Genomic DNA, 15,984 nt, shown 5'->3' with positions numbered 1-15,984 from the left:
TGTTCTTATTGCTTTGGTTATATAAATAAATGTAATAATAAACAATGTACAGTATGTGTGTTGTCTTGGTCTCATAGGCATGACTAAGCCATTGTTCAGGGGGCACAGGTTAAGGTGATGTACCTCGCCCACTCTGCAGTGTACGGAGGAGACACACGTCCATGTCCTTGTATGTGTAGGTGAACAGGCTGTCTCCTGGCCTCCAACTGAGAGGCAAGGCAGAGTCTGGTACAGAAACAAAGTATAATTTCTTTATTCATTTAAAAAAAAATATATATATATATTTCAGCTGCTTGGACACCTGGTCATGAATAATGCTTTTAATTTCGTAACATATTTTAGTCATCACTGAACTCATAGAACTCCTATTCTATTAGTCATTAGTCTATTTGAAAATGAAATGTGGTTCAGTTTCTTAACCCTTTTTTGCCCTATTCAGGTGCCGTTCTGTCTGTTTTATGTACTGTACTGTACAGTAGTAGATAGTATTTCTCAATAGGCTGTTGTGTTGAGGAGGCATTAGGCCTTGTGTAGTCTGTCTGAGGTTTTGAGCTGTGTGTTAAAAGGATGTCACTGCTCATTTGGTCTCTGGGGTCAACGGTTCTGGTCTGGGCCTGGTCCTGGCCTCAAGACACACCTCTACCAGCTGACCTTCACTTAACCCTGTCCCTAAATTATGTGATTGTTTGCCTAGCACCTTCTCTCTTCTATTTTGTTTTATTTTTTATTCTTGGTCTCCCTAGATTTGTTTTTATTTAGCCTTGGAAAAAAAAAAAAAACTTGGAAAGCACTTTGAGATAAATTTTGTAATGAATTATTATGAATCACCAGGTATGTTTGGGGTCAGTCTACAGTAGCAGGGCCAGTGATCCTCACTTCCATAACAGATTGCTGCTTGCCAGATTGTTTTCGTTCTGAGTAATGAGTTCCGACTGCACTGCCTCACCATTAATCTGAACTATCAACAGTTTTTGCCGTGGCATTGCTGTAGTCAGCCATTAGTCAGTGTTGGGCCTTTTTTCCCTGACACAACAAATTGAATGTGATAGCCGCCTCAATTTTTATCCTTTTTTTTTAATACAAATTGGTTAGTGTAAACTATATTGTTATTCAAATCACTTTGTGTGTGTGTGTGTGTGTGTGTGTGTGTGTGTGTGTGTGTGTGTGTGTCTGTGTGTGTGTGTGTGTGTGTGTGTGTGTGTGTGTGTGTGTGTGTGTGTGTGTGTGTGTGTGTGTGTGTGTGTGTGCCCATCGGTGTGCGTGCATGCATGCGGATGCAGAGCTATCCAAGGAAAGTTATGGGCTATTCAATGGTTTCACATTTGTTTATGTTGTTTATAGAAAGCAGCTGATTAATTGGTAGCTATAAGCAACAAAACAGCTTTATGGGGAGCGGTGTTAAGTTCACTTCAATTGTAAAATGTTCCATGCTGACAAGTTGTTTATGAATAATAATTGTGTTGTTGCATTTCATTTATGTCTGATGTGTTTTGGCATCACTTTAAGAGTGCCATAGATAGCTAGCTAAATGAACATTGGAAATGACTGGCAAGAGAAGAGGTCAGGTTATAGTTAGCTCTGCTATGTCATTTCTAACATGTAAGCCTCCAGATGACGTCACATCAGAGACGTTTGATAATATAGGATCAAGACACACAAACACTCACATTGATCAATCAACATTAATGATTTAAACAGAACTTGCTGACCCTGAAGAGGAGAAGAAAGTATACAAGCAATAGCACTGAAGATCTGTACATGTATTCCCTAATAAACTTCAGGCATTTATGGACATGATAAAGCGAACTCTACATAATAGTGGTCACATGACCTAGTGATACAAGTTAACATTAAGATACATCAGACTCCAAAAGATATAATATGATTGATAATGATTGATAATGATTTGCTCATCTCTGTATGATAGACACTCATAGATTACAGTAAGAATGTCAATATGCTATGACCATGCATGAGATAAAAGATATCGTGAGGAGTTTATGTCGATGGCTCAAGTCTGTGTGTTGTCAACTCTGCACATGCATATGAACATTAAAGTGAACAACGTAAAAAGCTGGTCACGAGTATGTCATGCTGTTTTAGCAGAGCCGTTACATTCAGCGCACAATATTACATTGAGGCAAATAGGAAGAATGAGGATTCTGTATCAATACAAAATAAGCGATGTAATAGTTAAAAGAAACTTACAAAATAAATGAGTACAGACTGTTGCAAATGGAAGTTTCACCACAAGTCTAAGGCTATACGCATCATAGCGCAAGAGTTGGTGCACTCAAGCCTAAACCAGGAACTCAACAAATGTATTGCTGTTGCGTCTTTATGTTGCGTCCATAGTAACACATCAGAGACCACCACTGAATGGGAGAAGCCTTCTGGCGAACCATATACATTACAATGTCATGGAATTTACAAGTGTTACCAACAGATTGGGTGGCAGATCAGCAGGGTGTCCTGTCCACTCAACTGTGACAATATCATCCAGATAACACTTAGAGTGTGAGAGAGGAGCGTTGATCACCATTCACAATAGGAGATCAAACAGCACTGTCATTGTATCAGCAGCATGTAAATAGTAAGATAGTGGTCAAGAGTTCTGTTCCCACACACACACAAGCACATTGGGTTTCCTGTCTCCAAAACGTTCTACAAGTTCTCTGCATGTAGCTCCTACCCATCAGACACAAACGATTTGTGTCGCATACATTTTACATTTACTTATTTTACATTTAGCAGACACTTTTATCCAAAGAGACTAACAACGAGTACATTTGTCTTTTCTTTTTTTTTTTCTTTTTTTTTTTACAGTAGTACAATGAAGGGATGAAGGGATCATTCTATTCACAACAATATCATACATATAATATAAATCTTACTCTGTGAGTAGCTCTCTCACACTAGTGATTCCCCAGCAGCCGTCCTCCCTATCAGGACCACTAGACCTCTCCTACACCATCGCTACATCTCTGGAGAGACAAAGACACAAAATGACATTGTAAACAACCTCAGAAATGCCCTTGTTATTGTGTATCGCTCTAACTAAAGCGGACAGTGCCTCATTTACACAATGCCGGCCCGTCTAGACGAACACGTCTCTATTAGGGACCGTGTGCCATGTGCTCCAGCTCAGCTTTGGTTGTGTGTCTGTTTGTCTGTCTGACTTACCAGCCAAGACCGTTTCCCAGGATGCACTCTGCCCCCTGAGTAGAGAAAATCACTACAGACAATCTCCTTTCATCACGGAAGGCTGGGTTGAAAGTTTACGGTGGCTGTTTGTGATGGATGGGATATTATAGCTTGTGTAAGTGATGCTGACCAGAATCAATAGATCATTAGGCATGGCTTTGTTATGCCGACCATTGAAAATGCCAAATCGCCTAGGCTAATTTCTCAGCCGTTTGACCGATTTTTATGTAATTTCGTATGTCTGCGCACCATGCCAATCTCTACACACCCCCTGAATATTGTAACAATTAGTTCAGCCATTTTCATTTACCAGGTACCTTAAAAAATGTGCATACAAATTAAGACATTTCTCTAGTCAGACCTACAGCAACACAACCGATCTATACAACCGATTAGGATGCAGCTTTCGGGTCCCATCAGGTAATGTCTCAGAGCATTGAATCGAGACCGAGTTATGTTCGTAGGTAATACAGTTTTTATTAAATGTATAAAATATCACATTCATGTGCCCATAGACGATGTGTGGTGAAGACCAAAAACTATTTTGATGAATGCTAGTCTAACATGAACGTTCTAAGCTGCAGTGACATCTGTTGAATGTGCTGCCCCACCAGACCACCACTAGTAGTGGGTTAGTTAGTTTCAAGACGTCAATGGATGGATGGATCAGAGGTTGGCTGGAGAGCATTTTATAATAATATCAGTTTTCACACAATGGTTTGGCAGAGACTTCTGGCTATATTTTGTGAATAGCAAAGCATATCTAATATTGATAATCTGACTCCAATGTAATTATTACTATGTGCAAAGAATTGTTGAGTTTGTGCGGATTTGGTGCAAGAAAGGTCAAATAGAGTGAATCAAATGAGGCATTCAAAACAATGCTACTCACGACATGATGAGAACCTCACAACAGGACACAGGAACAAGAGAGAGAGCTTTTCCCTGACCTCTGCTTTTTATATCACCATAAAAATCACAGTATTTAAATTAGGAGCTGTGGATAAGGAGACCACCAACCATCATTCATCTTATTGCATCTGAATTGCTGACATCACATCACAGTGACACCTCAAGACATTCCACAGCCATTTGTTTTCCGGGGATGGGGCTCTCAATGTAGGGGACAGAATAGCTCCCCCTTCATGGCCACCATATTCGCTGAGAATGAGATCAAATCAATAAACAAAAAGGTTTAGCAAACACTATGTGGTTTGGGTGTGATTACTATTATTTTAGTTTTACCCATAGTTAACAACGTTAATCACAGCTAGAGCTAGCCATGGGGCCATGCCTAGAGTTCGCCTAGCTAGACTATAGCTAGCTATCTAGCTACGTTATATGAAAGCTAAGCAGATAACTATAATGAAATTGGTGAAAGGGGTGCCTTTGCTAGGATAACAGCTTAGCTCAGCTTACAGGTGACTTGAGGGTCATCACATTATTCATACTGTCCAAGCTTCGAGTCTGGTTGCCTGGGTTGACCGCTGATGCTCTGTGACATTCATGCAATTTGTGTTGGTCAAAAAATCCATACTATCATGTCGCTATCTCACAACCGGTTCATTGTTGCATCATAGGGTAGCTGAAGTTTTGTTTTGCATCCAAACTAGTTAACCACTGCATATTTATGAATAAACCTAGTTCTTAAATGTTTTTGCTTTGCTAATTGTATTGTCTCGCAGGATAGTGATGCAATCACATTTTTGTAATTTAACAACAGTTAACCTTCCGGTTTAAAAACCCTGGAGATTAATGACCAAAAACAATGTTTTAAGTGAGTTATGGCTTGTTAAAAGCCGCAAAAGACAGGAAATTCAAAATGAGCACCACCACCCATAACTTCACCGATGCACTAACAAGGTTTTCCCGCACACAACTTTGATACCTGCTATAGTGCTGTATGTTGGTCTACTGTGCTTCAAACATGTACTCATCACTGGGCAGGTGGCTTAGGATTCAAAGCTTCTCTTAAACAGCCTAACATACACTCACCGAGGACTTTATTCGGAACACCTGTACACCTTCTCATGGTGGAGGTGGTGTAATGGTGTGAGGAATGTTTTCTTGGCACACTTTGGGCCCGTTAATACAAATCAATCATGGCTTGAATGCCACAGCCTATTTGAGCATTGTTGCTGACCATGTGCATCCCTTCATGGCCACAATTTACCCATCTTCTAATGGCTACTTCCAGCATCATAATGTACCATGTCACAAAGCAAAAGTCATCTCAAACTGGTTTCATGAACATGACAATGAGTTCAGTGTTCTTCAGCGGCCTTCCCAGTCACCGGATCTGAATCCAATAGAACACCTTTGGGATGTGGTAGAATGGGAGATTCACAGCTTGAAAGTGCACCTGAAAAATCTGCAGGAATTGCGTGCTGGACCAGAATCTCAAAGGAATGTTTCCAACATCCATCAATGCCACGAAGAATTGAGGCTGTTTTGAGAGCAAAGGGACGCCCTACTCAGTATTAGTATTGTGTTCCTAATAAAGTGTTCAGTGAGTGTATATTTTGATACTGTCCATCAGTGGCTCACTTTTGGAGTTAGGTCTAGGAATGGTTGTTAAGTCATAATAACAGCAGAAATTATACAAATAGAGAGCTTCAAGACCTTTGTAAAACATCACAGTAAAATAGAAGGATGCATTGCAAAAGGAAATAGTAAAATGGTAATATACTGGGAAAGATGGGTTAACCGGAGGGTTGGGGTAGAAATAAATAAAAAGGGACTAAAAATTATGCAAGCAATGCTATTTGATAGAACTAAGCTGATCTACCCATGCAAAAAAACAAGTCTTATAATACTCTATAACACATTATACATAACTGTATAATATATATATAAAACTGTATGCCAAAGTAAAGTGTTACCTTTATTTCTTTCTCTCTCTCCCTGGAACATTTATTTCTGGGTGCTCGCTGGCAATCAGAGCACACTTACTGATGGACGTCGAACCTGTGCACTCCTAGGACTGATAAGGACAGCAGAAAATTAGACTTGTGTGTAATTTAAAGAGGAACTTTAAGGGGGAGGGATGTGTCAGTGTCAAGGTCCAATAAGTACCCTTTGAATGTCTTATCACTCATTCATACTTAAGGCAACATTAACAGTTTGCTCGACAGCTATAACTATAACTCGCCTAGCTGTTCTTGTGTCATCAAACCCTTTTAGAACAATGACTACATTTGAACTAGGCTAATAATGTTTGCCCTTGGATAATAAATGACAATGGGAAATGTTCTCATTTTAATGAGAGGCGGTTCAAAAGCTTGTGAAAGTATTTGTTGTTTGAGGACAGTATTTGTCAAGGTTGTGTGTGTGTGTGTGTGTGTGTGTGTGTGTGTGTGTGTGTGTGTGTGTGTGTGCGACGAGGGGCATCAGTGTGTGCGGAGGTGAGTGTCTGGTGCTGAACTTGCCGTTGTGTAGTCATGTTGCACATTTGTATTTCTATGCAGATCAGGCTTTGCACTGATGTGGTTTAACTTCAAAGCTCACTCAATTCACTCCCAAATCCCTTCCAGTGGGTGAGCGATATGCCCTGGTATCAAGGGTGAAAACTAATCTGGTCAGTGAAATTCCCCTTGCCGTCCAGCCAGTGTGCTTGCCTTACAAATGCTCTAATGAGACACAAACATGTAAATGGATGCTGGATGAGATGGAGCGCCCAATTAGGTCTAAATAGCACAGATATAGCAGAACTGTCAGCCAGCGGAATGGGATAGGCCCAGATCATGTCACACAGCCCATAATCAAAACTGGAAGAAAAGATTGCATCGTTGTTAGAAGGGGGGGTGGGGGGGATAGAGAGGGGGCCCCGCATTATGAGTCAACGTTAAGTTCCTTAGGCGTTAAGAAATAATGATACCTAAATTTCTCTGTCTCTGTCTGGCTGTGTCTGTTTCTTTCTTTCGTTCTCTTTCTTTCGTTCTCTTTCTCTCTGTCCTTCATCTATCTACCTATCTATCTAGGGCTGGGTGGTATACTGTTGTTTTAAGCATACCGGTATAGATCAACGCAAACCGTTTATGCTCCTCCCCTCATAACACGTGCAGATTGTGTGCCAACAATTTAGTTAATATGTTTAACATGAATATAAGACACACTATGACACTATGACAACATTCAAACCGTATCTGGAATAGATTATCAGCTATTAATTGAGGGTATTTGTGTTCATATTGGTTTCACTATTTGGAAATTACAACGCGATGGGACAGATTATTTGAATGTCCAAATTAAGCACTCATGTTTAGTATTTGGTGGACAATCCTTTGCATGCAATAACTGCCTGAAGTCTGTGACCCATTGACTCCACCAGACGCTACTCTGACAGGCCTGTACTGCAGCCATCTTCAGTTGTTGTTTGTTTTGAGGTCTTCTTGCCTTAAGTCTCATCTTCAGCAAAAGGAATGCATGTTCAATTAGATTTAAATCTTGATATTGACTTCACTTTGGCCCTGAAAAACTCCCTAGTTGATATGCCAGTATGTTTGGGGTCATTGTCCTGTTGTATGATAAAGCGCTGTCCAATGAGTTTGCATTTGCTTGTACTTGAGCAGAAAAGATGTTTCTGTACAGTTTATAATTCATTCTGATGCTGCCGTCAGCAGTTACATCATCAGTTACATCATCAATGAAGACAAGTGAGCCAGTTCCAGTGGTAGCCATACATTCCTACACCCCCTCCACCATATTTCACAGATTAGATTTCTGTTTATTCAGCCTCATAATGGTTTCCTTGACTTTCATTGACCCCTCTTTGGTCCTCATGTTGACTCCAAAGCCTAACGCAAAGCCTAGAATCAAGACTAGACATTCACAGTCAATTGTCCCAATACTTTTGGTGCCATGAAATAGGGTCAATATGTATAAAAAGTGTACACAAATACCATCAAATAAAAGCTGAGAATCTCTACTAACCTCATAGTAATTGTTTCAAATCCAAACTTTTCGAGTATAGAGCCAAAAGAAGAAAAAATGCTTCTCTGTCCCATTACTTACGCAGGGCAATGTATAATATTAGACATTATATATAACTACAATGAGTAGTTACATTTCTCCAGCCCCTTCCCTCATCTGTTTACCAAAAAAGTAGTGGAGAGGCCATTTTGTTGTTTGAATTACAGACTGCACCTTTAAGTGGTGGGAGAGCAGGTTTGTCGGTGGAAGTTGCATTTCACACCAAGCACCGGGTTAAGATGCATCACAGGGAGTTTTTTATGCTTGACCTGATGGTCGTGACATGGGCTGTCTATTACCAAGCCTCCTGACCTGCCAGGTAGTGCTGCTGGCTTCCATGAAACATAATGAGCTGTACTGTGAAATACTGAACTTGCACCCATTACACTTCTGAACAACAGGACAGCTAAAGCACTTAGCTTGGTGAGTGGCAGCAACACAAATACCTTAAAACAAAGATGACAAGCTGTACTTTAACCTTATAGTAACTGTTTGATTTATAGAGTATAGAGCAAAAACAAGAAAAATGCTTAACTGTCCCAATAGTTACGCAAGGCACTGCATGTGACTATTTGAATATTCACGATGACAGCTCAAAGAGGTACAAGGTATAGTCTAAGCTATTAGCTATGCATTGAGTCATGTAATTCATACTCAAATATCAAATATATTCATAACATTTATTATTAAGAAACAAAAAATACAGTATCTATCTATCTAAGGTTTATAAAATACAGTATCTATCTATCTAAGGTTTATGCTTGAGTGTGTCACGGATGTACAGCCAACTGGCCTTTTCCACAAATTTAGTTTGAGGTGTTTCACCAGACGTCATCATTGAGCATTTCTTTCTCATTCTGAATTAACAATAATGACAGCATGGATGAATTACATGAGGAGTAGCTTTTGAGTTGTTGTTTCAACTTGGAAAAGGACAAATTATTGTCTGATCAGAGAAATTCTAAATTGTGTCCTTGGATAAACAAGGAACAACTTTCATAGAAGTGTCATATCATTGCTGTAGTCTTGGACAGTTATTGGTATGTGTGACATTCATGATCTTTAGGCTACACATTTTTCTGCAGCTCCAGTGTGTGCTTGCTTGAGCTCCGCTTACAACAAGCTCAAATTGTTTCTCATTAACAAACAAAAGCGTGACAATCTGTCTCGCCACTAGACAGTCTTGCCCTATGGCAAGAGATGACTATAAGAGATTTTAATGCTGAGTACAATCCAGGTCCCCTTGGAACAGTAAAGTTCTTCATTTAACGAATTCTATTAGTTCCTGCACAGAAAATTGTCTTGCAAACACTGATTTTACTGTAGCCAAAATGTTGCATATTTTAGAGAACTGTAATCAATTCCATTTTACAACACGAAAATACTAAAATGGTTGTGTTAATTTATGCATTTTAAATTATTTTTTATGCTACGCAGCTTGGAAGTGTAGGCTTTAGGAGTAGCCTAACCAGTGTGATTTCCTGTATAGGTTGTTATCATTAAGCGTCACAATGGGCTCTGAAAACGTTAAATTTGTCAGCTGGGTGGCAGGTTGCCCTCCAACTGATAGAAACGCATTGAAAACACTGAGGTTATTTTGTGATTTATATCAAATTAAACCACTATTATCTGATGTAATATGGTCAAAGGGCAATCAGAACAGATTTCACACATAGGCTGTGGGTAGATAAAAGTGGCACTGGCCTCTCTACACATAAATTCAACATGAAAAATGACATGCCCCTTACAGCACACCCCCTCATCTGTGAAACTTGGTGGAGGGGGTGTTTGGGCATGTATAGCTGCCACTAGAACTGGCTAACTTAATTGATTATGTAACTGGTGATGGCAGCAACAGAATGTATTCTGAAGTGTACAGTAACATCTTGTCTGCTCGAGTGCATGCAAATGCCTCCAAATTGATTGGATGGCACTTCATCATACAGTAAAACAATGACCTAAAACATACTCACATAGCAACTAGGGAGGTTTTCGGAACCAAAACGTGGAAAGTTCTTGACTGGCCAAGTCAATCTTCAGATTTAAATCCAATTGAACATTCATTTAATTTCCTGATGAAAAGAGGCAAGAAGACCTCAAAACAAACAACTGAAGATGGCTGCAGTACAGGCCTGTCAGAGCAGTGTCTGGTCGGGTGAACGGGACTTCAGGCAGTTGTTGCATGCAAAAGATTGTCGACCAAAATACTAAACATGAGTACTTAATTTGGACATTATATTAATCTGTCCCATTTCTTATGGTGCCCTAAAATAGGAGGACTGTGTATAAAAAGTGTTGTCACTTCTAAATGGTGAAACCAATATGTACACAAATTACCATCAAAAATAAGATGAGAATTTCTACTAAACCTCATAGTAATTGTTTGATTTCAAATCCAAAATTTTGTAGCATAGAGCCAAAAGAAAGACAAAAAATGCATCATGGAATCATCATTTATGCAGGGCACTGGGACACTGGGAAATAAACGTGGTGGACAGGAAAGGAACAGATGTGTGGATGTGTTTCTGATGAGCCTAGAGATTGCTCTAGCTTGGAGTGTGTGTGTGGGTGTGTGGAGGGTGGGTGGGTGGTTTGCATGCGTGCCTGCCTGTGTGCATCTCTGTGTATGCGTGTGTGCGAGAGAGTGTGTGTCAGTACACCCGTTCAACCTGGTGCTTGCATGTGTGTGTGTGTGTGTGCATGCCTGTGTGTGTGTCTCTGTATGTGTGAGAGACGTGTCGGTATGTCCGTTCAAGCTGGTGCTTGTGTGTATAGGCATGCAGAGAGCAGACAGAGCGGCCTCCATTGAGACTGCTGTGTACTAGAGATGAGTCACCTCCGTCAGCCCCAGACAGCGCCCACCAGCCTGCTCTGCTCTGCTCTGCTCTCCACTAGGCCTTCACTTGAATGTGGGAATTGATTGGGCTTTCATGATTCAAGGATAGGTCCTATTATATTCAGGTAACTCTCTAATTCGACAGATAACATGTGTGGGCGAAGCTGAGTGCCAAATTTGCCAAGTAAAACGTGGACGTCAGTAAACACTCACAGACTCATTTTAAACAGGAGAGCATCGCACTATAACTGAGGCATACATGGATGTATATGGATATACTTTCATTAATACCTTTGACCCATAGTTAGTCTAGTTCACCAGTATTGTGAATGACATGCCAAGATTGCCTCGAAGTAATCAAACAACCATACCCTGATCTAATGCTGAAAAGAGAATGGCCCCGCTATACACAAGTTCAGGGGTCATCCTGTTTATCCTGTTGGGTCACTCACATTTCTGTGTCCACTATTTAGAGGAGAGACTGCGGTCGCCTCTGTGGATGAATTTCAATATAACACACTAATATAATATTAAGATATGATTTATACTCACAAACAGATTTCATCTGAGGAGCAAAGAGACTCTGGAGACATATGCCTGTGTGTAAACAGTACCCCTTGATAAATAGAGCACCGATTATATATGGATGACCCTCAAACGACGGTGCTTGTCTAGAGGGACTCTCCACTGTAGTCCAAATGAGATTCACTCATCATCTCATATGACTCCTTGATTTGGAGTGTTTAATTGATTTAACTTGCTTCGATTACTCTCACAACAGTGGGCTTGTTTTCCTAGTCTGTGAAGATGTGCATGATCATATTTGTCTGACCTTATCCATATTTGCATATACAATAAAATCAGATCATCCAACTGACTGACAGCCAAGGGGTCTTGTTGAATTTGCAAATGGATGACCTTAATGAATGTTGGGTGTAGGTTTTCTGAATGTTGCCATTCCCTAGGAGTTTGACTGGCCTCCTGCTCCCCTCTGTGCTGTGTTATCTGGCGCTGTAAAGACAGGGTTGATTTGCACTCTCCAATTCCGTTCCAGCGTTCATACGGCCGTTCAAGGATGATAAAGCGTGGTGCTGCTGGATGGAGCTGGGAGCCCTCGGGCAGTTTGCCAAAGGATTTTAATTCTCTCTCTCTCTCTCTCTCTCTCTTTCTCTCTCTCTCTCTCTCTCTCTCTCTCTCTCTCTCTCTCTCTCTCTCTCTCTCTCTATCTCTCTCTCACTCTCTCTCTGTCTCTCTATCTCTCTCTCTGTCTCTCTGTCTCTCTATCTCTCTCTCTATCTCTCTCTCTGTCTCTCTCTCTCTCTCTCTCGCCATAGTCCTTAAAGGTGCAATCCGTGGTTTTATTTCTGTTACGTTTTTTTATGTATCAAACTTTCAGGACAGGGAGGGAGGGTCTGCAAGTAAACAGCACACTGATTTGTTGAAATGGAACCAAGTTTCCTTTACTGCATCTTATTGAAATTACTTGGTGGCACAGCTACTCAACCCCACACAGTTTCTCTGCAGTAGGACTCTGCTGTGCATGGATTGGGCCATGTTTAATTGAAACTGGTAATGTGATTTTGGCATGGAGGGAGAGTATGTGGATTAAAGTTGTAGTTACAACACAGACAGGGGATAAAGAGCCTGTTTATCTGCAGAGGGGAGAGGACAATGGAGCATGCTTAGACATAACATGCTAGCGCTAATCCAGAATATGCTCAGCCGTCGTGTGCACGGTAATACTGCAGCTCAGCTGTAATGAATTGTGCTGTCAGAGTCTGGGACGAAGGCCCGCAGATGCAGTGATAAAGTCACATAATGCTGTGATGTAATACGATAGTAATCATGATCATAACTGTAGTGAGGGAATCATATTGGAAGCTGGCTACCATCCTTATCTGACATTATGTTTTGGCTGCGTGGTAAAGAATTCTACCCCACTTTATATTGTATCTATAAACCAGTGTAGTTACATGATAGTCATAGGTCAATACAATGTAATAACAATGGAATTACATAGCATTAACATTATACCTGTTTATACTTTGTGTAAACTATGAAGTATATATAGAAATGTTGATATAGAGTAGATTTGTAAACAAACCTCACCTCACTTAATCATTATGTTAGATTACTAATTTCTAGATAAGTTTATCTTCTGTTCAAATCAGAAATTATACATGCTGCAAGTACAACAGTACTATATCAATGAATCAGTGAATCTACTATTACACTGTTCCTACCTACTAACAGTGTAAATACATTGTGTAATTTGAGGACCCTGTGTTTTGGGACCAGTGATTCTACAGGGATGGGATTGACCACTCATATCGTCACTCATATCGTGACTGCTATGCCAATGTGGAAAATGTAAACCCATAGTCACTATAGGGGGTATAGGTTCTCCTTACTGTGCACACATGGTTGTCCATTGTATTTATTGCCTATGTCATGCAACTAGACAACAGTGGCATTGATGATTATGAGAGAGCATTAAAGGGATAGTTAACCCAAATTACAATATCACATATTTGGTTTCTTACCTTCTATGGACAAGGACTGACTTCAATCCTCACTTTGGTTCTGTTTATCTGGGTGCTGTCACTAACCGCTAGGTTAGCATTTTTAACCAAGAACCAAAGTGTGGATGGAAATCTGTCCTTTCTATGCTAGACTACTTCTAAAAATGTGATTTTGTAGTTTGGGTGAACTATCCCTTTAATGCTGGAGACAGTCTGTCAGTATTTGGCATTACCCAGCAGCCTCCTCCCTTCTCATTCTGAAAGACAGCCTGTCTATCCCTGCATCACCCCGGGAGCATAAACACTGGGACTGGGAACAATACAAACAATTTGTTCAGGGCGCCCCGCAGTGTGCTTTGCCATTTGTCTCTGGGCCCATTGGTCTAAGTGTCATCTCACCCCTCACCCTTCTCCTTCTCTTGTGCCCTAAGCTGCCACAGAGCCCTCTGATAATCTGAGCTGGTTAGCTGGACTGTTAGCTGGCTTTTCAAGTTTTTCAGCTGGTCTGTTATTAGCTTTACTGTTATGGTATGTTAGATGCTTTGATATGTCAGTCCTTAGCCTGGAAACAGTTTGTTTGAATTGAGTCAACATGCACTGCTCACCTCTGGGGCTAGAGACCAAACAGCAGTACAGAAGAAAGTGCAGTCAATTGTCAAACTGGGGTGGAGGGGGAGCTAGTGTTAGCTTCATTACAGTCTTAGTGATGATGATATGTTCCATGAGAGCCTTTGACTCTGAGAGCTTGCCCTCTGCTGTCCTCATCACGCCTCTGGCCATTCTGCTCCTGTCATTTCACATTGCTGAGAATCATAGTTTGCTTGTAACCACCCACCTCCCACTCCCTCCCTCTTCCCTTTCCTCTGTCTCTCTCTCCTTCTTACAACATCCTAACACGCCCTCTTTTGTCTCTCTCCCCACCCCTCCCTGTCACTCTCCCTCTCCTCTTCTCCTTCCCTGCATCATTCAGTTCAAGCTCCATTAAGCTCAGTGGGGGGTGTTGGTCTGAGTGGCTGTCCCTCTCTCTCCGTCACACTGTTATATTTGTAAGTGCTCCAGCCCCCCCTATCAGTGCAGCAGGGTCATGACCCACCACAAGCCCCCCTAGGCCCCTGCGCGATACCTGTGGTTGAACCTGGTAAGAGGCTTCTGCCCAGCTGGGCGTAGTGATGAGAGTGGACAGCTGTGTACACAGCCATGAACGTATACGCCACATGAGGACATACAGAGGTTTGGAGTCATCCTTGGGAGACATCCCAACCCCAGACACATATCTCCCATCCATACCTCACTGGTCCTGTCCACTGTCATACTGATGATATGATGATTACAGTAAGGCCAAATCAATGAAGCTAGCGTTCATAGTGAATGTGCAAAAACATCTGATTACCCTGATAATAGTTTTGAACAACATTGCCGTTGGCAATCAATGATAGTTACTCTATCATTACTTAATATATAGTTTAATTTGCTTTGAAATGTTTACATAATGGCGCCGCCAGGTTCACAGCATGGCGCAGTGCCACTCTTACATTCTTTGGGGGAGAACACTGAGTGAGTGAGTGAGTGAGGGAGGGAGAGAGGGAGGGAGAGAGGGAGGGAGGGAGAGAGGGAGAGAGGGAGGGAGGGAGGGAGGGAGGGAGGGAGAGAGAGAGAGAGGGAGGGAGGGAGAGAGGGAGGGAGAGAGAGTATGTGCGTGTTGAGAGATAACTCCTCTCTACTAGTCCTGTAAAGTGTTCCAGATGTAGGAGATGCAGCATGATAATGAAATACTCCTAATGACCGTCTGCTGGCTGTGTGTCATTATGAGATAGGGTCAGGGTTAGGGTTAGGGAATAACACTCATATGATCCTCTCTCCCTGGGAGCTACTGTACTATGGATCTTTTACTAATTTGGAGAATGTTTTCTGACTGTATCATTTGCTTGACATACATTTTTGTCCGTTTAGTAATGAGTTGTACAAGCGTGACTGAGTGAGTGTTTCTGCTCTCTGCAGGGCATATACAGTATACATATTAAGCCCTCCTTGTCTCTGTGTATTTTACAATATGCCTTGGGGCAAATCAATGTCCTAGTTATTTCTTTTATCAACATTTATAGTTGGTTGAATTTGCAAAATATAATCGATGTACATTGTTTTCATCACTTGAATATCATCCATAATTGAACATGGCTTATTTGAAGTGGAATTCATGTTTGTTCACAACTAAATTAAATACATTTGCATTACAATTTTTTTTTTTTTTAAATTGTACTTATGTCTGGTGGGATATTTTGGTGAAACTGTGGGGGAAATACTAGAAGCTGGTCTACACAGGGTGGATGAAATGCGGCAGCCCTTTTCCATGGTGGGTACCTGGACCCCAGCGGAGGCTTGTGGAGGCAGCGGAGGCAGTGGAGGCTTGTAATTGGAAGACAGTCTCATTGTAATGCTTGGAATGGAATAAGG

General features: G+C 41.2%; 1 protein-coding gene across 1 annotated transcript in view; it reads left to right on the top strand.

Moving 5' to 3' along the window:
- Positions 1-15,984, top strand: part of adgra1b (adhesion G protein-coupled receptor A1b) — a gene marked incomplete at both ends in the record, with an annotated part of 106,618 nt that overhangs the window by 70,837 nt on the left and 19,797 nt on the right. The window lies entirely within an intron of this gene.

Source organism: Argentina silus (assembly GCF_951799395.1).
Source record: "Argentina silus genome assembly, chromosome: X".
Classification (NCBI taxonomy): Eukaryota; Metazoa; Chordata; class Actinopteri; order Argentiniformes; family Argentinidae; genus Argentina; species Argentina silus.
Note: the sequence above shows the minus strand (reverse complement) of the source record. Positions and strands in the feature narration are given on the sequence as shown.